This window comes from Sitophilus oryzae, unplaced genomic scaffold (genome assembly GCF_002938485.1).
Source record: "Sitophilus oryzae breed Bouriz unplaced genomic scaffold, Soryzae_2.0 scaffold_465_pilon_pilon, whole genome shotgun sequence".
Taxonomy (NCBI): Eukaryota; Metazoa; Arthropoda; class Insecta; order Coleoptera; family Curculionidae; genus Sitophilus; species Sitophilus oryzae.
In genome coordinates this window covers 245,212-272,793 of record NW_022147046.1, presented here as the reverse complement: position 1 = coordinate 272,793, position 27,582 = coordinate 245,212, and the positions used below count along the sequence as shown (strand labels likewise).

Here is a 27,582-nt window from a genome sequence, read left to right as displayed (position 1 = left end):
TTAATCATTACATTATTATGGCTGAATTTAAGTGCGACTCTTGTCAAAAATCAAAAAGGACAGTTATAAGGTTCGCTGGCAGTGGAAGTGTCGAAGAAGTTTTTTGTGCCTGTACAGGACTGGATAAAGGCAACAACAAAATTTATGTCAACAAAGTACCACAACGTTTAGATTTTTCTGCACTGTCTGCGATTCTCCCTACGATAAAATATGTTCATGATAAATTACACAGCTTCAAGAATGCCAGGTCAACCAGAAATGAAGCACTAAGTTCTGTTTAAAAAAAATATTGACATTTTCCAGTCATAACTGAAATGTATGACATGCTGGTGACCACGATTCCCAGTGGAAAATTTTACTCAAGAAAATTGATGACTTATATCCAGGATATCAGATACCACACAAGAATCCTTATTTAAGTCACTTAAATGAGATAAAGCAAAGACACCTTCCATCATCAATTTTAATGGACAACCATGATGGGTCCGTTAAAGTCCCTTCGCTGACCCATCTAAGGAAGAAATGGCGAAGGAAATGGCTGACCTTAGGCAGAGCGTTAAACAAATGTCGCTCACATTGGAAAAGCTTGTTACAAGGGATAAGACCTGTACAGATCATAATATGCAGCGGAAAAAATCCATTTCAACGCAGACGGGCCCTATAGATCACCAAAATAGTACTTTAGATAGTACTTTAGCTTTTATAGATTCGCCAAAAAAAATAGTTTCACCCAAAATAGTGTCATCGCAACCTCCTAAGGCCGCCATAAGAGAAGACTGGAATTATGTGGTGGTGTCCAGAATTCCACCTCCTTACACAGCGAATCAACTTGCGCACTATGTTAAAGAAAAACTAGGAACCACCGACTTCATCAGATGCTTTCCAATGCTGAAAAATAAGGACAGTTCCCATTCCGATTTCAAAATTGGAGTGCAAAAGAGGTGTCACTTGGTGCAGCTTAAGGACATAAATATGTGGCCGCCGGGAACCATAATAGATTCAACCTCAACATCCTTAAGCCAAGCTTCGTTTACTTCTTCGGTTGAACCTGCTCAAAATCTCAAAATAAACATCATTGAGAACCGCAAGCTACCTCACCTACTTGACCCACCACTGGCAACTATGCCAAGGGAGGTAAGAACTATTAAGATTGGGTCTGACAGGGAGGCTATAGCTGCTTGCAAGTCCCTGGCGATGGAAAATCCAGAAATTATTGTGCAGGGAAGTGCGAAGAGAGATGGTTTGGCAGTTATGGACCCGATGACCCCACCTATAGTACGGCTGTCTCAGGACTCAGATGCGGTAAATGGACGTTACGTGTTGGCCAGGTTGAGGGACCCCTCCATTTTGAAATCTCTTAGGCTATTCCTTGCCTATCTTCACGACCAACCATCCAGTGTGTGTTTTGAAGGACACACTAGTACCAGCATCAAATTGATGCTTGCATCAGAAGGGCTACCTAGTGACCTGGAGTCCTTGCGTAAGTTGTACTACCGCTTCCACAACGCCTATGGTATTGGTTCAACTGAAGTTGATGCAGATCTTTCAGCTTTCAGGTCATTCTTTTCTGCGGAGAGCCTTCTACGACTTCAAAAAATTAGGGAAAGTCATGGCAAATATTATTCCAGTGGTTCCCCAAATAAGAGTAAAAATTTTTAGTTGAATTGACGCGAACAGAGGATCAAGCACCCTCTGAAGAATTAAGCGATAGCAAGCTTGGTCTATTCCTTATTAATATTCAGTCCTTAAGACATAAAACAGATGAATTATATCTTTTACTAGAAGAACTTGAATTTCCAGATATCATTGCCATAACTGAGCACTGGTTGAATTTTGATGAGCCTGTGTTTATTAAAAATTATACCACAGTAGCCAGATTTGATAGAACAAATTTTTCTCATGGAGGTACTATGATAATGTCTTTAAACAACGACTTTTCCGAGGTAACTAGGTACAATGATTTGTTATCTGAAAAAGTATTCGAATTTTCCATTGTCCACCATAATGCTTATGACCTTTACATTATTTGTATTTATAGAACACCTGACTCTGACGTGCAATTATTCTGTCATAATCTACTAAGCTTGCTTGAGTCCCTGCCCTTGAAAAGCAAATTAATTTTGTGTGGTGATCTTAATATTGACTTTCTTAGTGTATGTGCTGCTCCACAGGAGTTTCTTCCAGTCCATTTTGATTCTTTTGGAATGGTCATGCATGTGAGCTCACCTACCAGAATATCCAATGCAGTTCTAGCTGCAGGAGCTATGTTGTGTCATCTTTTGATCCAAACTCCATCGCCTGCAACGTCTTTAGCTCAGGTCTCTCTGATCATGAAGCAGTTTTAACTGAATTTTCGATAAAGTCCAAAATCAAAAATGCCCCTCGTAAATTATGCCGTATTTTTTTGAAAAGAATGCTCAAAAGTTCGGCCACTTATGTAAAACAACCAACTGGGATACTAGCTCTTATGATGTCGACACCGAATTTTCTATTTTCGTAAAACATTAACCAGTCTAGCGTTCCAAATCCTTTCTCTTAGGCTATAAAAATAAGCATAATAAACCTTGGACCACTAAGGTCTACGCATATCTTCTAAAAAGCTTATGCGTTCATTATCTCACTTAAAAAAATTCTCAGACAGTCTCTTCTTCCACAATTACACGTAAAACTATACAGAAAAATTTATCATAAGACTATAAGAGCCGCTAAGGACCTTTATTATAATAGGAGAATAGTTAATTCTGGTAATGTTGCTAAGGAAACATAGTCTGTGTGAATGAGTTGAGAAACAAAGCTTCTTCGATCTAGCAATATCTCTACCTCGCCTGAGAACCTTAACGATTACTTTGTAAATGTGGCGAAAAAACTTAACTAATACCATATGTCCTCCTCATGATCCACTTTATCTCTCTAATGATAATGTAAACTTACACAGTTTCTTTTTTTCGCCCGTAGTTGTGAAGAGCTTCGCAATTACCAATTAATACCATCAAAAATAAATCCTCTTCTGAAACGGGCTAACTTTAAAAATGTTTTCGAATCTGCCAGAAAGCACTCTGAATCACCTATGCTTTTAATAAACATGTCGTTCCAAAATGGTATTTTTCCAAAATGTCTTAAGACGGCAATAATCATTCCACTGCACAAAGGAGGAGACAAAAAGATGAAGCTTCTAACTATCGCCCAATTGCACTCCTTCCAACGCTATCTAAGATCATAGAAGGTTGGTTAAAAGGCTGGTATCTTTTGTTTAAGTACAAATACTTACTGAATATCAATTTGGATTTCTAGCAACAAGTCCACAAATGACGCTATGTTTTCCCTCCTTAATAAAGTTTACTCAGCCTAAACAACCATCATTCTACAGCAACAATTTTCTGTGATTTTCTAAGGCGTTCGATTGTGTAAAATCATAAGATCCTAATTAATAAGCTGCGGCACTATGGGTTCGGGGGATCATCTCTCGAATGGTTTTAAGTCGTATCTGAGCAACAGAAGTCAACTTTGTGAGGGGTGGATACCACGTTGATAAACTTTCACAACAGAAGCCAATAGAATGTGGAGTACCACAAGGCTCAGTACTAGGCCCTATTTTTGTTTCTTCTTTTATTAACGACATTGCTAACATAAACATCAGTGGCAAAAATATGTCTTTGCCCGGACGACACTAGCTTCACTTGGAGCAACAAGGACATCACGGCACTTCATAGGATTATATCAAATGACTTAATCACCATTAAATCTTGGTGCGATTCGAACCTCCTGAGTCTCAACATTTCTAAAACTAAGGCTTTGTCGTATAAAAACTCGTTGCAGCAGCCTTTTGGCCTTGACAACACCACCATTGACGTCGTAAAATCCGTAAAATTCTTAGGGCTTGTTGGACAATTCTCTGAAATGGGACATACATATCGAAGCTTTGTCCGAAAAATTGAGCTCTGCCTGTTTTGCATTAAGGTCTGTTTCTAAGGAGCCCAACTTGTCAGTGGCTAGAACTGTTTATTATGCACTTTTTGAGTCGCACCTCAGGTATGCCCTTCCATTCTGGGGTACGCGTTGTGCGGCTCAATTTGACCGCATTTTCAAGCTCCAGAAGAGGCTTTGTTCGATATTCACTGGGACTAAACAGCAGAACTCATTGCCGGGGCTTTTTAGAGTTAAAAGAAAATATTGACTCTTCCTTCCTTATTTATATTTGAATCCGTTTGCCTATTACGTAAACATGTATCAGCTTCTCAAGAAAAGGCCATCTCCCACACTTATCCACTCAGGAGCAGCGGAGCAAGATCTTTATCTACCTACCCCGCTCAGAGTTAGTTAAAAAGTTCAATATTATACAACTCGAAAAAAATGCACAATCACCTGCCATTTGAAATCAAATCCATAACATCATTTTCATTTTTCACCAAAGCATTGAACTCTTATTTACTAGACAAAGGCTTTCTACGCCGTAAATGAATTATATTTGAATTGAAAATCGAATTTGAATCTTGAAAACACTGGTTAATGTTTGCTATTGCTATATTTACTAATGACATCGAAATTAATTTATTTAGGAGTCATTGATATTTTCTTATAAACTGGCTAAATATTTTTGAATATTATTTTTATTTTTTTGTTCTTTGACATTGTAAACATTTATATATGTTTATTTTAACAATAAGACTGACAATATTATTTGTATAATGTTTTGTATTATCTTTTGTTTGTTTGTTTGTGTACCTTGTTATTTTTTACTTTGTTTGTTAGTTTACCTTTGTCCACAAATTGAAAATTTTTTTGACAATAAAGGCATTTATTTATTTATTTATTTATTTTATTTATTTAGTATTTGATGCTTCGGCTAAAGATTCCAAGGGACAGTCCTTGAATGATAGTCTTTTAACGGGAGAGAAATTACAAAAGGATATATTCTCAATATTGTGAAAATTTCGCATTGATAAAATCGTATTCACTGCAGATATTAAACAAATGTATCGGCAGATTTGGATAGAACCAAAGCATACCGATTATCAACGTATTTTGTGGCGGTTCTCCTTTTTAGCGAAGACGTTCAAGACTACCGTTTGAAACTGTCACCTTTGGAGTTAGCTCATCTCCATTTCTGACTCTTCGCACCATTCAACGGCTTATTGCAGAGGGGAAAAGCTTCATTTCCACTAGCTGCAAAAAGTCTAGAAACTGACATTTCGTAGACGATGTTGTAACAGGCTGTTCATCGGTCGAGTCTGCATTGCAATTACAGCAAGCTTGTGGCATTATGCAGTTCTGGAGGATTTGAACTTAGAAAATGGTCAGTAACTCACAAATTCTTAGATAAAATAACGTGATCTGTGTGTCACGATTCTTCTTTTCTTTTTTGATTTTTTGAAAGGACATGGTTCTCAAAATTCTTGGTCTCAGTTCTTTCACTGCAAGATTATTTCACATATAAAGTTGATATTCTGGAAAGGCCATGTACAAAAGAGCACGTTTTTCAGAGCTGGCAAAATATTCGATCCATTGGAGTTTCTATCACCCTCACTTTTTTCGCTAAATATTTGATTCAACAACTCTGGGTTTAGGTATGGGGTGGGATGAAAAACCGCCCGATCTCGCATTTGAAATTTGGGAAAATTATAAATCCCAACTGCATCTCATTTCGTCTCTTAATGTTCCTCGTCGCATCACTTGTGATGTCATATACTACGAACTTCACGGGTTCTGTGACGCATCAGAAAAAGGTTATGCGGCTGTTGCTTACCTTCGTGCTCTTTCTCATAATTCTCAATATCGGGTCTCTTTGGTGAGCGGAAAATCAAAAGTTTCGCCCTTAAAACAGATCTCTCTTCCTCGACTGGTTATGCGCTGCAGTCTTATTGTCTGATCTTATTGCGAAGCCCTCAAACACGCTGGAAAACAATCTTAAGTTTTAGCTTTATGCTGGTCAGATTCTATGGTAACCATTTCTTGGATTAAATCTCCACCTCATCGTTGGAAAATTCGTTGCCAATCGAGTAAGCCATATTCAAAGATATTCTTCCACCTGCTTTGAGTGTGGAATCAATAAGAACCCTGCTGATTGTGCTTCGCGAGGTTTGTTACCAGAGGATCTAGTAAATCACTCCTATGCTGGGCGGGACCACCATGGCTTAAAGAGCCACAAAACTGTTGGCCTTCTTTTAATCACTCTGTAGAGCCTAGTTCTTTGTCCATAAAGGAGGAAGAAAAGGTAACCTCTTTGAAAATAGCCGTTTCTATAGATTTTTTCGATAATTTATTGTCCAAATACTCATCTCTTAGGACTATACAACGCGTTCTTGTTTATATCTCTCGATTTGTTCACAATCTTCGACATCCCAAGGATAAACTTTGAGGAATTTGCACTACTAATGAGTTACATTCTTCTCTCATGTTGCTTATTAGAAATGTTCAAGCTCAATCATTGGAGCACGAAATATATTGTATTCAAAGTGGTAAGACATTGTCTAAATCTATGCGTAAGCTCTCCCCCTTTTTCGATAGCTCGGGTGTTCTCAGGGTGGGCGGTCGTTTAGGTAATTCAAGCTCAATCATTGGAGCACGAAATATATTGTATTCAAAGTGGTAAGACATTGTCTAAATCTGTGCGTAAGCTCTCCCCCTTTTTCGATATTAGCTCAGGTGTTCTCAGGGTGGGCGGTCGTTTTAGGTAGTCAGGTCTCAACTTTTTCTCAAAAACATCCCGTCTTGCCCTCGTCAACATCCGGTTGACTGAATTGATATAGAACATTACCATAAGCAATAATATTTGCATGTTGGATTGCAAACGTTGCAATTTTCTCTTGTCTCCAAAATTTTGGATTTTGTCAGCTAGAAGGGCTATTTACAAAAGTCATTTCTAAATGCGTAAGTGTTTCGTAATAGTCCTAAAATTTCTCAACCTCCAATGGGTCAGCTACCATCTGTTCGAGTAAATCCAAGCTAAGCCTTTTCAAGTAGTTGGTGTGGATTACGCCGGGACCTCTTTTTATAACTTTAGGGAAAACATCGGGGTGTAAAATCTCCAGAAGGCTATATTTTGTCTCTTTGTTTGTTTTACCACAAAAGCATTACACGTTGAATTGGTTAGCGACCTCACACTCATGCTTTTTCTTGCCGCGTTACGTAGATTTATTGCTCGACGTGGTAGGTGTAACCAGATATTCTCTGATCATTGGCACTAATTTTGTTGACAAGAGTGAAATTCTCAAATGTATGGAAGATCATGTGGTGAGGAAAGTGACTTGGACATTCAATCCCCTTCTTCGCCTCATTTTTGGAGGATTATATGGGAAGCAGGGGTAAAAATCTTTAAAACTCATCTTTTCAAGTCACTAGGGGATCAACGATTGTGCGAAGAACTTTATACGGTTTTGGATTCAAATTGAAGCTTTGTTGAATTCAAGACATTACTTGTCCTTAAGCTCTGATCCCAACGACTTATCTGCCCTAACTCCAGGGCATTTCTTGACTTGCTCCACTTTCTAGTATTCCAGATCCCGATTTGACTTCTATTAATGTCAATCGACTCACCCGATGGCAATTAATCCAGAGAATCCAGCAGGATTTTTGGCGTCGGTGGCATCGTGAATACTTGCATCAATTGCATCAAAAATTAAAGTGGAATGAAACTACTAGTTCGATAGTTTCCGGCACATTGGTGTTAGTGAAACAAGAAAACAATCCACCCCTTAAATGGCCTCTCGGAAAATTTCCTCTCGGAAAAATGTCATTTAGGTGCGGATGGTATATGCAGAGTAGTTACTCTCAAAACTCAACGAGGACAATTACAGCGACCGGTTGTTAAAATTTGTCCTCTTCCTCTAAATTTGTTAAAATATATATATTTTGGTGGGCGGTATGTTCACGCATCTCATTATTCTTTTTTTTTTAGTTTTCTTTGATTGGGTTTGGGTTTACAATATTTAATCATTTGTACAATATAAGTGATGTGCAGAAATAAGTAGTTTAGTTTTGTTTATTTTCTTTACATTATTCGATTATTAATTGGTTGAGAATGATCATAAATCATTAAATTAAAATTCAATTTCGTTTCAAAATTCAAACTCAGATGATTTCTCTATTGCCCAGTGCGCGCGATCATAGTGCGCGTACTACCAGAAGACATTCGCAATTCGGCCTGTGTGTAGAGAACAAGTCGCAAACACTAGTGCAGAGATCCGACACTGTTTCTATTTTTCTGGTACTATTTTTTCGCAACAACGTTACGTGCATCCGAAGAGTGTGGGCAAAAAAAGGGTAAGTCATTTGAGTGCCCTGGTATATTTATTTCTCAATATTTTCTTTTTTTCAATTCTCTTTTCGTTCAATTTCGCAACAATTACCGATTTATAAATTACCGGTAATTTTACATCACTGTGTGTATAACTATTTTAGTAAATACCATTTTTATTTTTTTTTTATTATTAACTATCACGGCCTAATAAGAAAATTATATCTTTTACATATTGCAGTGAATAGTGAAAATAAATATAGAGTGATATATATTTTTGAGAAGTTCATAGGGGGCAAGACGGATCATATGATTTATAAATATACAGGGTGTTCCATTTGAAAAAAAACATAACATTAGTTCATATCTTCAAAAATATTCTTTTCGTAGAAGAACAGACTAGTCACCATCTCGATACCTTTCAAAATAACAGAGATATGGGGAGTGTCCCAAATTGCAAAATTTTCAAAAAGACCCTGTAGCTCAGAAACGAAGATGGCTATGAAAATTTTGTTTGTAGCATCTTCCGTTTGACAAAAAAGTGTGACAGGTCTGTGCAAACCGCATCCTCCTATCTTTACAAATAACGGAGATACCGTATTATTTTAACCAAAGTGGGACACCCTGTACATAGAAATTCTAGCAACCGCCGCTGAGTCAGTGGAGAAATTCCATCGTAAAATAATTTAATTTCTATTAGTCACGTCCTTATCCGTCCAGACAATAATCCCCTAAATGCTCCGACGAAGGTAGGTACCTTCATGGATAATAAATATTTTTGCTGGGTACCTTTTTCTCGAGCATTGTGACGTCTGACATTGTAAAAGTAATTTTTTGTTTTGGATATAATATTAAAATTAAAAATTAAGTTAATTGTTTAGTAAATGTTTTGCATATTATAGGATTTTATTTTATTTTAGATGGCGTTTCGGGCCTATTTTTGGTCTTTTCACAATCTTATCTACAATAATTTAACACAATTTACACCTCAAGGTAAAAAATTACATTTAATAAAAACTTAAAAAAAAACAACGCTTTATTGTACAAAAAGCCAAAACAGCTTCATCGACAAAGCATTCACAAAACAAAAAAGCACAAAAACAAATATACAAATAATAAAAAAAGTCATACAATACAAATCAGTTCAAAAAAATTTACGTCATAAAATTACAAATAAAACATATATGGACATTGCAGAACACAAGCGTATCTAGAAAATTTTACAAAAAGAAAACTGTAAATGGATAAAATCATGTTATATATAATTAAATCAAGAGTTATAAAATATTAAATATTAAATACTAGACCTTTAACCAGTGTGTGAGATGATCAAAATTTTAAAATTCAAAATTGTTCATGATTAAACATTAACAAAAAAGTCGTTTACCGCATATAGTAAGTAACTCTCCAGTAAGTATGATTTCAGAGCTTTGCGAAATGCGGGAAAGAATGAAAGTGACTTGATATTCGAAGGCAAACGATTGTATATTTTCCTGGCATTGTACAGTATTGAGCCCTTAACTAGTTCTGAGCTCGGGGTTGGCAGATAAATATCATGCTCCGCATTCCTAAGTGGCTAGTTGTGAGGAGGCCTTTCCGGAATAGAGAATATGTGCTTGCGGATTAAGCAAACGGATTCAAAAATGAATAAGAAAGGAAGAGTCAGTATTTTGAAATTTTTGAAGAAATTCTGGCAGTGAGTCCTACTGTTTAGTCCCAATAAGTATCGAACTGCTCTCTTTAGAAGTTTGAAAATACGATCAAATTTTGTCGCGCAGCAAGTACCCCAGAATGGAAGGGCATAACGAAGATGCGATTCAAAAAAGGCATAATAGACCATTCTAGAGGTTGATGAGTTAAGTTCCTTAGAAACTGATCTTAGCGCAAAACAGGCAGAGCTTAGTTTCTTTGATAAGGCTTCGATGTGCAAGTCCCATTTTAACGAGTTGTCTACAACAAGTCCTAAGAATCTCACAGAGTTCACGACGTCAATAGTGGTGTTATTAAGTACAAAAGGTTGTATAGTACTTTTATATGACAAAACTTTAGTTTTTGAAAGGTTGAGGCATAGGAGATTAGAATCGCACCAAGATTTAATGATGCGTAAGTCACTGGATATTGATAAACACCAGAAATAAAATAGGGCCAAGTACTGAACCCTGAGGGACACCACATTCTATAGGCTTACAAGAAGACAGACGTATCAATCCTCACAAGCTGCCTTCTGTTGCCAAGATACGGCTTAAGTCATTCGAGCGGCACTCCCCTGAATCCATAGTATTGCAATTTGTTAATTAATATATTATGATTTACACAGTCGAAAGCCTTAAAGAAATCACAGAAAATTGTAGCTGTAGAGTGATGGTTATTCAGGCTAGAGTATACATTATTAAAAAGGTCGAACATAGCATCATTTGTGCAACTGTTACTTAGAAATCCAAATTGATGGGTAGAAAGTACTTTATATTTAAGGAGAAAAGATAGAAGCCTTTTTTTAACCAATCTTTCAATGATCTTAGATAATGTGGGCAGGAGAGCAATTGGGCAATAGTTCGAAGCTTGATCTTTATCTCCTCCTTTATGCAGAGGAATAATTATTGCTGTCTTAAGGCAGTTTGGAAAAACTCCTTTTTGGACTCATTAATTAAAGTAGTGAGATAGATTAATGTGCATTCCGGAAGTTCAGAGAACATTTTGAGAGTCCCAGATGAGATTTAATTTTTAATACTTTTAATTGTACTACGGAGCTCATCTAATGCTACAGGCGCGAAAAAGAAACTGTGTAAATTCTTATTTGCTTTAGGGAGATATGAAAGTGAATCATGGGAAGGAGTTATGGTGTTCACTAAATTTTTAGCCACATTAACAAAGTAAGTGTTTAAATCTTCAGGTGGAATTAAAGACTATGTCAGACGAAGAAGTCTTATTCCTTAAGTTATTTACAATAGCCCAAGTCTCTTTAGCAACATTACCGGATTTGGCTAGCCTCCCATTATAATAAATGTCCTTGGCAGCTTTTATAGTCTTACGATAAACCCTTCTATAAAGTTTCACGTAATTATGAAAGAAAACGGTGTCTGTGAATTTTTTAAGGTGAGATAATGAGCGCATGTTCTTTGTAGATATACGCAAGCCTGTCGTAGACCTGGGTATACCTTGCTTACTTTTGATAGGCCTAAGAGGAAACGCCTTGCACGCCAGATTAGACAAGGTATTTATAAATCTAGAAAATTCGGAATCGACGTCAGCCGAGAGGACAACCCACTCAGTTGTTAGATATAGGTGGCGAAAATTTAGAAAATGTTTATCCGAAAAAATGCGGCCCAATTGGGCGGCAGAGCCGTCAGGAAACGACCGTTACGACGGAGACAGCCTATCTATCGCTCGTGTCGCACTCGTTAGAGCCAAAAACAATAACACAACAATAACAAGACGTTGTCTGTCCGCATCTTCCAGCTATTTATGAATGAGATGCTCAGTCTATATTTTATTCTAAGTCTATGACTAGAGCCCTTTACCCCTTTATACCTTGCTAATTAGGAATAAATAAAAACTAAATACAAATATAAATTTTATATTGAGTTATTCTCTTCTTATTATTTATAGGAGGTTAGGCATAATTTTATATGAGATCGTAATGACCATCTGTTCTGACATCTCAGTGCTATTCTTTATTAAACATAGCGTAAAGAATCGTCAACGTTATGTATAAATTAACAGAGATATAATTTGAATTAGGTAGGTATATCATTGAGTCATGGGAAATGAAGAGGAAAAAATAATATCATAGACATTGGCGTAACTACAGGGGTGCCCGGGTGTGCTGCCCTTTCCCCAGGTACTGCTGGGCACCCCCAGAGAAATGTTGAATTTTGACTGAACGATGACTCTTTTCTAAATGTTAATTTTTATTGTGATGTACTAAAAATGACTTTTTCCATTTTTGTTTAGTTAATATTATTTTTCTTTGTTAAAAAAAAAGTGTGTTAGTTTTTATTTTTTTACAAAATTTGTAGGTATTTAAGTAATCCACGGGGGTCGCTGGTTGATAACCAAGTTTATCAAATTTATTGATAGAGAAATTCATGTAAACGTTTTATTCAAAAAATGTATTTATTTTTAATGATATTATTCTATATTTTTTAAAAAACAGAATCCTTAGGTTGCCCCCTGGGTTTAACCTAGACCCCCTCCCCCCAAATATGCTAGTTACGCTAATATTCATAGACGACGACCAGAAGCACAAGCATGACAGTTTTCTAAATTTGGTTGTCATATACTGAAATAGGATCCAGTTCTAAAGATACAAATACGGGATGTTCCTAAATAACATGCTAATAGTTAAGGGGGTAATTCTTGGACCTATTCTAACAGCGCTTTCACACGCCATGGACCGTGCGCGACGGACCGTCCGTGGACGGTCCGTTTTTTATTTATTTGAGGACTGTTATTTGACAATACTTACTTCATCCTTAGTTTATAATAAAAACGTTCGCGATTTAGTTTTATTTAGCCACATTTTGACGTTATTCATTGGATATTTTTATTAACAGCTCGAAAATATACCTACATAAATATGTCAATGAATTTTGCGTCAAAATTTATAAGTTTATTTGTATGAGTTAAGAGCTTTCAATTTATACTGTACCATCGAAAAAAAACGGCGTTCAATTGGCTTGAAAATTACGATCGACGACATTCCCCATATAATTTTACGTACAAAATAACAGTTATCTTCATTTCCAAGCCACCTCTGACGCCGTTTTTTTCGATCGTATGGTATTATACCAGATTATACTATCCTTTATGGAGTCTAGCAGTCTGGTCTAGCAGCAACAGTTTACATCGAAGTTAGCACATAGGATACAGGTATAATTTCTAACATCACACATTCCAGAAACTTACAATTTAAACCCAAAAATAGGATTTCTGTTTGAATAGATCAAACACGAAAATGGGTTTAGGGATAAAGAACAAGCGATTTTCAACAAATTTTCACGTATAATTTTGTCACAAATTCTTCATGAGACCCTGAGTTGTTCGTCGTTTTTCGACATTAGTTGAGGTTAGGATAGAATTTCTGCTAGAACAAGGCTAGAACTATGAGTATAAGAAAAAAAACTAAGTCAAACTCAACCAGTTTTGTTAGTTTCAGTCATTTTTAGGCCCATCCAATATCGACAAACGACCGAATTCACCTCGAATTTCACTAAATCGAAAACTGAATCAATGACTATATAAGGAAATCTATCAATGAAATATAAGGACATGTAACGCCCCTAAAGGGCTGCAGCAGAATTTGTGACCTTTTTTTTGTTTTGGTGGCAAACAATGAGTCATCATTTGGTTACCAGCGACAATTTTAGCGATTTTTAATAGTTTGTGTGTAGTAAACTTTGTATAAACTTTATTACAATGGTGATTAGTTGATCAACTTTCAAGTGTAAAAGCAGCAGCGATAAGAAAAAGCCAGGAGTTACGTTTTCATAGGTAAATAAACAGTCCACTCCAACTTTTTAGCGTTTTCTTATTGAATTCGATAATTATTCTTCAATTTCAATTAACACCTATATGTACTTGATATGTGCTATACGTCGATACTAGTTTTGTACCTTTTGTTAACATTTTAATACGTTTTTTTCGTAATTAATTAGGATGATACACCATAGGCGTAGTCAAAACAATTATCAAAAAATATAAATATTGCTTCAAACAGCTAGGTTAAGAAAAATATGTTCCACGGCACTGTTTGGTGACAGCGTCACAATTTGCTCTCGGGTGTTATTTGTCCTTGGATTCTTTAGTCATTGAACTGAATAATACACGATGCAAAACTTAGACAAGGAAAGAGAGGGGACAGGTAACACGGCAGCTGAAAGTGAGGCGAGTTGTCACCACGCGAAATTCTCCAATGGCGTAGCATCAGAAATTAGCTTGTACCTAGACGGTACAAAATAGTTATTAAAACGTAAACTAATATATCGTTCATTTTTGAGTAATGCATATACAATTTTGTATTTTATAGCCTCACCTTTATAATATTAGAATATCTAAGTCGATAATGCAAAATGTATTTAACAGTCACAGTAGACTGATTATCAAGACAATTATTTATTTATTAATGTGTGTATAATGTATAATTAAATAAAAAATAATGTAATAACATATATTTTAAATGTGTATATACATATATACAGTATGATCGAAAAAAACGGCGTCTTGTTTGTTTGGAAATAGAGAACAACATTATACGGTCGAGTTGGCCGCTGCTGGCACGTATACGTAGACGTAAAGAATCTTTTACGTGTATAAAAAATAAAAAATATAAGAAATGCGCATGCGTACGTAAACGTTTACGTGTTTGTAGGCCGACTCGACCGTATACCGTTGTTCTCTATTGACAATTTCACAAATGAATATTAAAAATTACATTATTCATTGAATATTGAATCCGTAAGAAAGTGTGAAGAGAATTGGCTAGATTCATTATTATACCGTTTAATCGAAAAAAAACGACGTCCATTTGGCTTGTAAATTACGATCGATGACATTTCCCATATAATTCTACATATAAAATTACATAAAAACTATACAAAACGACATCGAAAAAAGACGGCGTCAGCGATGGCTATAAAATGAGGATCGCTGTCATTTTATATGTAAAATTATATGGGGAATGTCGTCGATCGCCATTTACAAGCCAACTGGACGTCGTTTTTTTTTTTCGACCATATGGTATAATAATGAATCTAGCCATTACCCTTCGCACTTGCGTACGGATTCAATAAATAATGTAATTTTTAATATTTGTTACCTTCAATCATAAGAATATCCTATTTTTAAGAATATCCGAATTTATTCACACAAAAATAAAACAATTCTAGAAGCTTTGTGTTATTTTATTTATTTTTAAATTTTTATTAATTACTCACTGAAACTATTATTATACACTTAAATTAGCAAATTTTTTGAAAGAATATTTAAAAAATATATGTATGTAGTAACAAGTAGCCCACCACAAGTTTGTCTACCCCCAACAAATCTTGGCAGGTAAATTTAAGTTTTATATAACTATACATATAGATTTTTTATCACTAGAATTTTTCATTTTTTTATAGTTTACAATTATTTTACATATTTGATAACAATACTTTATACATTTTTTTACATGTAAAATATATGTATAAAAAATGATTATAAGAAATTGTATTTCTCTGATAATAATTCCCTACGCCACTGGTGAAATCCGGTCTGAGTAGCAATATTTATAGTTTCAAACATTAATTATAATACAGGATATTGAAAATATTACTTGGAATTATTCAAAATAGTTTAGTTTGGATGTGGTACAAGACATATTAAAAGCATTTTACATATTTTTACTGCTATAATGAAAAAAATGTACATTTTATGACCACATAACAAAAGTTGTGTATCAATTTTTACCTGTGAAATGTAAATCCAGCCACTTTTTTCTCGCTTCGGCCTTTGCAGTCATACTCTGAACATCTCACCATACTAAACAACACAGTTTATAAATTTAAAACAAAACAGTTGTTACAAAAAACACAAAAATTCGCTCGGTGTCACCTCGAAATCTTGTCACCAAAGTATGGCCGCCGATCGAATTTTGGCCTCACTATCCGATCACGGGAGAATATGCATGTTACCCGTCCCCTCTCTTTCCTTGTCTAAGGGTGCAGCCACACTATCCTAAAAACGGCGTATCGGCGTAACGGCGTAATGACCTTGAATAGATTTCCAGTAATTCTATTGGCTGAAACATTCATTTGTCAGAAATTTTATCTGTCAGATTCATCTGTCAAAAATTTCAGCCAATAGAATTAATGGAAATCGATTCAAGGTTGTTACGCCGTTACGCCGATTAGTGTGGCTGCACCCTTAGGGTGCAGCCACACTATCCTAAAAACGGCGTATCGGCGTAACGGCGTAACGACCTTGAATCGATTTCCAGTAATTCTATTGGCTGAAATTTTTGACAGATGAATTTGACAGATAAAATTTCTGACAGATGAATGTTTCAGCCAATAGAATTACTGGAAATCTATTCAAGGTCATTACGCCGTTACGCCGATACGCCGTTTTTAGGATAGTGTGGCTGCACCCTAAGATGCAAAAACAAACAACTGTCGAGATGGATTGTGGGAAATTTTTTGCGCGGGCGTTTTAAATTCTCTGTATTACTGGGAGTGGCTAAGCGCATAAATATCCAGATTATCCAAAAGATACCAACAGGATATTTTGTTGCCTTGACGTAATATATATCTATCTGTATGGTTTATTGCATTTTATGTAATATAAAAAGTACTACATTATTTATTTTTCCTAAATATCTAGACGATATTGTTAGGATATTTTATTATCATGAGCATGTTTGGATATCTCAGCTGGATGTACATTAGATATACGACAGAGATATCCATAGGATATTCTATTCTGAGACATCTACAGGATGTCTGGAGGATATCCTATAGATGTCTTTATAAGATGATCTTATAATGGGACATTCCGACATTCTATGAATATCCTGCGGATATTGTATGTTATATGGGTTGTATCGAAATCATTTCTTCATCGGCTGGGAAGGAAATGAAGAAATAAAACATTTTTTTTTGTATATCAAAATAAGCATTTTGACGCATGGAAGACGTGTATCAAATATACCATCAGAGATATTTTGAAAAAAAAAATAGAAAATTTTACCAACTACATAAATATATTCATATGAAGTTTTCTTTCTCAGAATAGGTCCAAGAACCACTTGCTTAAATATTAGCATGTCATTAAGGAACATTCTGTATATTAGACAATTACAGAAAACAAAAAAAAATGAGTCAATCAAAGGAATGAGGGTAGAGATACCCTATTAATTTTTGTCCAAAAAAATGTAACAAAATTGATAATTATTATATGTGCACGTCAAGTTTTACAAGAGATCTTCAAATAATGATAAGGTATTTAAATCTCTCTTTATGCGAAGAATGTTGTTGTTGAATATTCAAAATGTGCTACCTGGCCCCAGTCCGACCCTGGTAAGGTGCGCCTATGGTCATTTTTATCTTTAGAAATTATTTGAGAAACTTGGACAGTTCCTATTAAGCAGTAGTTCAGTAAAGAGTCCGCAAGATTCGCCAACTTAAACTTGGCCAGGCTTTGGAGAAAACCAGTGCTACAGATTTCAGATGTTGATTATGTAAGTATTTTCTTTGCTTTCTTTCACGTTCGTTTTTCGGTAGTTTAGGCTTTAACAGCCGCTACACTATCCCCGAAATGTTTTACGAAATATTTCTGGAAATATTTCGTGAAACATTTCGCAAAACATTTCTGGAAATAGTACGATAAAATTATATAAGCCCGTGTTATAAAAATTAGTTCCCACATTTCCTGATATAAATAGAGACCCGCCGTGATTGGTTGTTTGTTTTTTATTGTTAAGCCAGATGAACAATAAAAAACAAACAGCCAATCATTTGCTTTCCAAATATTTGAAATATATAATTCCAATGATTTATACAGGGTGGCGCACCTCATTCGCCTCGATTGATTCTACGAAAACCGAAAGATGTAGAAACAAAATATTTTATGGGTACATGTGGGAAAGCAATGTGCTTAATTTAAAATTATTTTGAAATGTACAGGGTGTGTCAGAACTAAGATCCATACCAAAGTTATGTTTTTTCTTATGCAACACCCGGTATTTTATTTCATTTTTGGATTCTTGGGCATAAAATAAGGCATCTATTATAAGGGTTTAATATGTTTAAATGCTTGGGTTTTTGAGATATTTAAAGATATTTAAATATGCATGCTGTAATAAAAAAGTTTGTCAACACCTCGTACATTACTTTTCAGAATTAATTCTTGTGCTGACTTTCAAGCCAGAGAAATAAACTTTACTAAAAAACTTGATTGCTTCCTTAAATATATACAGGGGTATCAAAAATTGCTGGTCTATTTTAAATATTTATTTTGCATAAAAACTTCGTCGTATTTCAAATACAACACCCTGTATTTTTTTAAATAAGTCAAAACAGAATGCTCTTTCAAACTGTATTAGGGTTTTCTATCCCTATGTGGCTCAGATTTTGAATAAAAAACGATTTTTCAATAAAATTGTAATCAAGATGGCTGGTGTCGCCATGGCAATTTTCTAGTGGCACTTAGTAGCTATTTTCAAAATCGACATTAGTTTATGGACTTTATTTAAATTTATAACAGTTTATTTTCATTTAATTTATCTACAATAAGGTTAATAAGTAAGTATTTATTATTTTATCAAGAAAAATGAAGCAATATCTGCTGGCCGAAGGAATGGATGTGTTACTAGTGATTTTATTTTGTGAGGACAATTGTTTGGGAGGGGGGAGGTTAGCCTGAAGGGTTTATGCTCAAAGATGTCCAAATAGGAATTTTCTTGATAAGCGTACCTTTGAAAAACAACTTTTCCTATTTCGCAGAGCTGATAGTGTGTTATACGAAAGATCTATTTAGGCAGAAACTTGTCGTTGGAAGTGAAGAAAATGAATTTACCTTAACTGGTTCTTTTATAGAAAATCCAATATTTCTACAAGTCGTAATCGTAATATAAATCAAAAAGAACTACTTTATTTTTCTTGATAAAGTAATGAATACTTCCTTATTAAACTATTGTAGAAAAATTAAATAAAAGTAAACTGTTATAAATTTAAATAAAGTCCATAAACTAATGTCAATTTTGAATATAGCTAGAAGTGTCACTAGAAAGTTGCCATGGCTACACCAAATCTTGATTACAATCTTGATTAAAATTTTATTGAAAAATCGCTTTTTATTCAAAATCTGAGCCACATAGGTATAGGAAACCCTAATACAGTTTGAAAGAGCATTTAAATCTGCTTTGACTTAACCTTGACTTTGAAATAACGAAGTTTTTATGTAAAATAAATATTTAAAATAGACCAGCAATTTTTGATAACCCTGTATACATTTAAGGAAGCAATCAAGTTTTTTAGTAAACTTTATTTCCTTGGCTTCAAAGTCAGCACTAGAATTAACTCTGAAAAGTAATGTACAGGGTGTTTACAAACTTTTTTATTATAGCATGCATATTTAAATATCTTTAAATATCTCATCTCTTAGTTATTTGGCGGGTTGGTTAGCGTGGTTATTTGGAGGGTGTTAATTCATTGGTTAGTTGGTTATTTGGTGGGGTTGGTTGGTTTTTACTAATTTATATTTGTTTTTAAATTTTTTATCAGTGTCGAGGTTAGTTGCGTTGGTTATTTGATGGGGTGGATAGCGTTGGTTAGTCCTTATAAAATTTCTATATTTCATAAAGCCGTCAAGTCGTCAAGTGCGTCATATCAACGACGTCATACCTATTAATGGCATTTTAGTAAGCTACCGTTTAACGGCAGTTTAAGTACAGCCTTAAAAAAACTATTTAGTCATTTCACGATTATCACAATTTTTTAGTATATCTATTTTTACTTATCATATTAATTTTAGAAAATGATGTGTACGTTAGTGAAACATTTAATTTTTGTGTCCAGTGAATAACATTTTTATCTGTTCTACTATCAATTAAGAAAAAATAAATAATATAATATACACGTTAATGTAAAATGAACTACCTAGAAATATAGGAATTATAATGATGTTTTTTTTATCTCAAAAACCAAAGCATTTAAACATATTAAACCCTTATAATAAATGCCTTATTTTATGCCCAAGAATCCAAAAATGAAATACAACACCGGGTGTTCCATAAGATATAGAGCGGGTGTTCTATATAATAAACTCCTCGACATAATAAAAAGAGGAAAGCAGCCTATTTGGGCCATATCATGAGACATAGCAAGTATGAATTCCTTCAGCTCATCATCGAGGGTAAAATTGAGGGAAAGCGCGGATCCGGACGACGGCAATGCTCCTGGCTGAAGAACATCAGAGATATTGGACAGGCCTGGACTCACATACTTTGCTGAGAAGAGCGAAAAATAGAGATGAATTTGCCATGGTTGTTGCCGATCTTCACTGAATGGAGAAGGCACTTTAAGAAGAAGAAGGTCCATAAGAAACAATATTACTTTGGTATAGATCTTAGTTCTGACACGCCCTGTACATTTGAAAATAATTTTAAATTATGCATATTGTCCGTCTACATATACCCATAAAAAATTATGTTTGTACATCTTTCCGTTTTCATATAATCAACCGAGGCGAATGGGGTGCGCCATCTTGTATATTTCTTCGGTTAAATGTAAAATTGCATCTTGGGTTGATTTACTTTCTTGAAATCCATGTTGATTTGGATATATGATATTGTTATTTTCAAAGAAACTGTTGATTCTCACGTTTAGAACGTTCTCAAAAATTTTTGAAAATATCGACAGTAAAGATATAATGTAATTGAATACATCCGTATGACTATTGCTTTTGTATATTGGGTTTATAACAGCCACCTTAAAAATTTTGGGAAATGCTCCTTTTTCTATACAACTATTCAAAATGTGTTTAAGGGACTATTATATATGGCGAAATTAATTGTAGTATATCAATGGCAACTTTATGATATCCTGGAGATTTTTTACTCTTCATATTCGATATTATCCTATAATATATCGTCCTATTGCTGCCAAAAGTCACTAACTAACATTTTTCCGAACAACCAAATTTAATCACTAACTATGTTTTGAAGCGGAGAATCGATTGCAAAAGTCATTAACTACGATTTCTGGCTATTTATGTTTTATTTTAATACCGAATAGTTACTAACTACAACATCTTTATGCAATGCAATTCATCTTTAGACGCATTTTTCTCGGAAGTAATAAAAAGTAAGTTAGTGACTTTTGGCAGCAATGGGACGATATGGAGCTGCTTAATGATTTTTGATTTGTTGTATAGGTGTTATTATTACACTTTTTTATTTTTTTTTGCAAGATTTTTGCCCACAGATTCAAAATGATCAGCAAAAGCATCAGCTATTTGTTTTTTATTGCTTACTACCTCTTTAATACTATTTTCTACTTTTTCTATTTTGGATTCCCCGGTTGGATTTCCCGGTTCCGAAAAACAGCTCCGGTTCCGGAAACACTAGAATAGAATTCGTAAAATGATACATGTGCGTAAGCCTAATTATTATTTCATATCGTCGGTGAAACATGATAAACTGCTAACTCCATTATTCCTAATTTTACAGGAGAGCAAAAAAACGGTACAAAAAAATATGTACACATGTAGGAAGTATTTCCATGCGTTAATATGATAAAGAGATAAGAATTTTATTTGCTGGGGAACAATAATCTACGGTGAAGCTCTGTGTAAAGATGTGCCTTACAAAACCCTCTTACTATCAGTAAGAGATTGTGCAGGAGCAGTAGTCAGGGAAATGCTAGACAAATATGGATTAATCAAAGCTGATTCTTCTCAGTTTTGTTTGGTCCAAGTCACTCAACAACCTGGCATTCCTGACACAGAATATGTTTTGGATGACGATGAATGCCCGCTGAGTATACTAATGACAGCTCCAAACACAGGTTCTATAATGTTCCACGTGCGGCGGAAACCGGCGGACTACCAGCCGCGCAGGCGCAAGAAAAAGCCCCTAAGAGGGGGGTTGAGGGACCAAAGGGGGGATGTCCCCCTGCTGGTGGAGCTGGAACCTGATGGACAACCGCCCTCTTTGGCTGATGTCAATAAGACAGTTCGGCTCACCAACGACGTCATGGAGGTGGGTTCAGCGACCGGTATAGCGTTACAGCTGTGCGGGCCGCACATCCAGCCGCGCCACTGCGTCATCAACGTCGAGAGCGTGACGTCACTGACACTCTGTCACGCGGACGCCCACACGTACGTCAACGGGCCACCAAACCACCATCTTGACGCACGGGAGTCTGGTCAAGTTCGGCAATAGCAACACCTATAGGTTTCTCGATCCTACGCAGGAGGAAGGAACACGTCAGGCTTTGGGGAACATAGATAATCAAACACGAATATACGAAAGCCGTTCACCTCGTGCATTAAGCCCCACACAAGCTAGCGGTTCTAGGGAAAATATAGAAACCATTGACATTGACGGTAATGTGGAAACGGTATCCACGCATAGCGGTGCAAGGGAGAACAATAGATCCTTAGGATCAGACAGTCGCTCAGAAAACAGATTGAGCGGTATGGATCGCTACCCAAGAGGCCAAGACCCCATCTTACCAGCGGTGCTAGAATTTCCGGAAGAGTCTCAAGAACAGTTTCTGGCAAGAGCTATCGCGCATCTGGATGTAACGACGCCTACCTTCACACTTGCTCCAGCTTATACTTTGTACTTATGCGCAAGGTAGAGAGCTTCTACACATTATCGTCCCGAACTGACAACTACCGAGCGAGCTCACAAGCTCACCATTCTACTACAGCATGCCGCCATGCTCATCAGACACACAGTGCAAGATAGGAGTACGGAAAGTACCTCTCAAGTATTCTGGTTGGCCAACGCCAGTGAACTGCTACACTTTCTCAAGAGCGACAGACACGTCAGCGTTTTTTCTTTACAAGCTCAAGACACCTTAGCTGATGCAGTCCAACTAGCTTTCAAGAACCTAGTTGCTTGTCTCACAGATGAACTGAACGCAGCTATGAATTATCTGATGTCTGTCACTGGCGATGATCATCCCAGGGAGGTGATAAATATCTTAAGCGGTGCGATGAATTTGTTAAAGAAATGTAGAATCAATGCAGCTTTAACAATACAGCTGTTCTCTCAATTATTCCACTGGATCTCAGCCAAAGCTTTATCGAACACCATTTCGAACAGCAATTTGTGTACTCGCAACTTCGGACACAAACTGGCCAACAGGTTGCGCAACTTGCAAGCTTGGGCGGAGTCTCAAGGTCTAGAACTTGCTGCTGAATGTCATCTGACGAAAATAGTACAGTGTGCCCATTTATTACAAGCTATCAAATACACTCCGGAAGACACTCCGCCAGTCTGAGCGCAGCATGTTTCAAACTGAACTCTATGCAGTTGGGAGCGCTGTTAATGCAGTATAAAGCTGAAACTGGTGAAAAAATTGTGTCACCTTCGATGTTGGAACAAGCTGCAAAAGCCGCTGAAAGTGTGGCTGATGAACTTGCTACAGCTGAAGGTAGGGAGGTAACGCTTTATGAAGATCCAGAACCTCCACTACAGTTACTTCTGCCTGATGATGGATTCAGTTGTGATGTTGTTCAAGGAGTACCACCAGGTCTGGCTGACTTCTTACATCCTCTGCAAGCTGCTGGTTTATGCAGACTGGCTGCTCAGCCAACTAGTTCCGGATACTGGACAGTCTACATGAACACTCCACGACCTCCTAGTACTTTGATCACCACTCAACCAGGGGTCCAAGTAATAAGGCTACACAAAGCAGGGGGAGGCATGGGACTATCAATTGTAGCTACCAAGGGGGCTGGACAAGAGAGATTAGGAATTTACATCAAGTCTGTCGTACCAGGTGTTGCAGCGGATAGAGATGGACGACTGGCAGCTGGGGACCAGCTTCTGTCAGTTGACGGGCAGTCGCTACTCGGTATTACCCAGGAAAAAGCAGCCGAGTTTCTGGTGAAAACTGGCAGCGTCGTAACGTTGGAAGTCGCGAAAGGCTGAGCCGTTTACCACGGTTTGGCAACGTTGTTGCAACAACCAAGCCCCACCCCACACCTGACACCAATTGTTACGTTTTTCGTCGGTTCCGTGTGGATAGAAAATCACAATTTATTTACACTAAGTAACAAACAATAACGATCAAAAAAACTTAAAGAACTATTTATAACTTATTTACAATTTATCTAACTATTTATCTAACAGGAATTGATTTTGAATTAGCGCGGCGATTGTAACTGTGCGCATCGACCGGTTGTTTTTCTCTGTCCTTTTCAGGCTTCATGCGTTGGCTTTTATATGAGAGCAACAGACAATCCAGATTTGTCTCGACAATTCATAGCCGCGTTCTTTGTCTCACCAGCTTCTTATTGCCGGGCGGCCAGTCCTAGCCGAGTGGCCAGGCCTAAGGCCGAGTTCACACGGGTCCGCAACATTATTTTATTTTCAGCATGTGAATGCCATATTCTCGTATCTTCACATCAAAATTGCAACATGCGTACTGGAGCATGTGCATGTCGTCCAGGAGTTGGTGGGCATAACTATGACGTATGTAAGAAGGGATATACTGGAAATGTGTCAGATTGCCTTCCACGTGGCGAATGTTTCGATAATTGGGACCGAATAATAACCAAGAAAGCAAAAGTGTGTTTTAAATTTCAATTTTTTTAAATCTATTATAAAACTCATCTTATAATTTTAGATCAAACGTTGGTGATCATTGAACGAGCTAGTGATATTAAAAAAGTTGGAGCAACTGGTGCTCATACAAAAGAGTTCGATGTTATGCAAGCTCAGCTAGATGAAATAGATCATCTATTAACAGCACTGGGGAAATCGACATAGAAGAAGAATTACAAATTCTAAGAAACCAGATCAATGAAAGAGAAAACGACAAACTAAACTAGCTCGTTAACAATTCAGCAAATATTAAGGAAAATATTATTTTAACAAGCAGAAAAGTTAACACTCTCATCAAGAGCATGGCTGACCTGCAAGAGAGGATCCGCGAGCTTGAAAGTAACGGAACAAAATTGTTAGAAGCCAATGTTAAAGGTGCGCTAAACCTTCTTGAAAAAGATAAAGAAAAAGCAGACCTAGCAGCACATAAAGCTGAAGATTTGTGTGAAGATGTGAAGTATGCAGAAAATCAATGTAGGGATACAGAAACGTTTATCAACAGCACTAGAGACAAATACAAAACCTAGTCTGAAGAGACGAAAATGAGTTAAGGAATATTTCTACAAAACTCGAGCAACTTAATAAAGAAATACCCAATCTAAATTACTTGGTGTGTGATGAACTTGGCGATCGTTGCGATTCAATCTGTGGTAGAGCTGGATGTGGATTGTAGTAATTTCATATCTTGCGAAAATGGTGCAAAACAACTTGCGGAAACGGCTATTGGTTTGGCTAAGAAAACAGAAGAGACTCTTTAAAATACAGAAACCTTCGTTTTAAAAAGAAAAGTTTTAAAGAAAAACGTCCATAAATCCCCAGAAGAAGTAAAGAAACTTGCTGAGGACATCAAGAATGCTGTCGGCAGGCTGAGACATACAAAAGATATTATTAGTGCTACCATAAACGACTTGTAAAGTAAATGATTTGAAATAAAATGCTAAATATGCTAAGTAAGTGTTTTGATGTTTATTAAATTATTCATACTTATATTAAATAACTTAATTTTTAAATCAAATGCCACTAAGCTCTTAACTGATGCTGAAACAGTGAATCATTCTCTCAACAAGACTCAGAATGCCCAACAAAAAAAAACAAAGATGCCGATGGTGTCACGTCAGGTATTCAAAATCAAATAAATGAAATCGAGGGTAACTTGACAGAGCTCCAAACAAACATAACTGAAAACGAGAATTACGCCGACCGAGTTATTCAAGAGTCTAATAATATGTTATCAAAAGCAAAGAATACAACCACCGCTTCAAAGGAGTTACAAACATAATACGAAGATGATAGAGAACGACTTGATAAAAATTTGGATAAAGTGAAGAATACCAAAGATAGATCTACGGATTTGTTCAACAAAGCTGTAAATTTGGTGGATAAAGTTACCAAAACTCAAGAGGACATCAATAAATTAGAAATGAGCATTCCAAACCAAACCAAACTTCAAGACCTCATTGCGAAAATGGGACGTTATACAAAAACTCTGGAGAACAAAGTGAAATATTACAAAACCTGTACCTAAAAAAATCTTTAAATTTGTCAGAAATGATTCACTGTCTTAAAAAATACTGTTAGTTTCAAAGGAATTAATTCAATTCTGACGGATCAACATTTAGATATTCAATTCTCATAGTTTTGCCAGGAAAACCTCAAAGAATTACGAAGGAATTAGGGTAGATATTACAAAAGAATTTATTTCAAGTCAATTTATGAGATTCCATTTTTTTCAGGAATCACAATGTTTTTCACATAATAATGGAAATAGTTGTGCAATTCATACGGACCATCATTTAGATAGAGTTTATTTCTTAACTGTCATAAGGTTTTGCTAGGAAATGCTCAAAGAATTACGAAGGAGTTAGGGTAGATATTACAAAAGAATCTATTTCAAGTCAATGGGAGACACAGAACGATATCACAAGACGCTGCTATAACAATACAGTCAGTTATTGTCAGAATGGCAGTTTTTATCATTTTTATGGTATTATTCTGCATAGTTACTATTAGTTATCATATATACGTAGCTATAAATAGAGATCAGTGGAGTGCCAGTTTAGAAAATTATATTTTTTATAAAACACTTAAAGGAGTATATAAATATATTAGACTTTGATTCTGTGCATGTCAAGATGTACATTGACCAGCTACAGTATGGACTACTCTCATTGCAAACAGAGCGAAAGGCCTAGTGTTGCAATGCTCCAATTACAATTATTGGCAATATTTGGACAAAGGCATTGCAATGCCTTCATGGACGTGGTGTTTTACCACATTTACCTGTTTCGAGATGGAAATGAACAAAGGCAACGAGAACGACAAACCGAATAAATCGAAACAGGCGAAAACGAGAGAGAACAGAAACTATCGCAGGTACAAAGAGAGCCTGGAGTTAGACGTCAGCAAGAATTCAAGCAAAAAGATTCTCAAATGGAAAGAGAAATACAGGAACGATGGGAGACGCAGAACGATATCTCAAGACGCTGCTATAAGAATACAGTCAGTTATTGTCAGAATGGCATTTTTTACATTTTTGTGGTATTATTCTGCATAGTTACTATTAGTTATCATATATACGTAGCTATAAATAGAGATCAGTGGAGTGCCCGTTTAGAAAATTATATTTTGTATAAAACACTTAAAGGAGTATATAAATATATTAAACTTTGATTCTGTGCATGTCAAGATGTACATTGACCAGCTACAGTATGGACTACTCTCATTGCAAACAGAGCGAAAGGCCTAGTGTTGCAATGATCCAATAACAATTATTGGCAATATTTGGAGAAGGCATTGCAATGCCTTCATGGACGTGGTGGTGTATCACATTATGTGTTTGGAGATGGAAACGAACAAGGGCAACGAGGACGACAAACCGAATAAATCGAAACAGGCGAAAACGAGAGAGAACAAAAGCTATCACAGGTTCAAAGAGAGCCTGGAGTTAGACGTCAGCAAGAATTCCAGCAAAAAGATTCGCAAATGGAAAAAGAAATACAGGGACGATGGGAGACGCAGAACGATATCATAATGG

The 27,582-nt window shown here is 36.1% G+C and overlaps 1 pseudogene; it reads left to right on the top strand.

The window, feature by feature from the left end:
* Positions 1-522: 522 nt before the first annotated feature.
* Positions 523-24,713, top strand: LOC115885902 (annotated as a pseudogene).
* Positions 24,714-27,582: the final 2,869 nt, after the last annotated feature.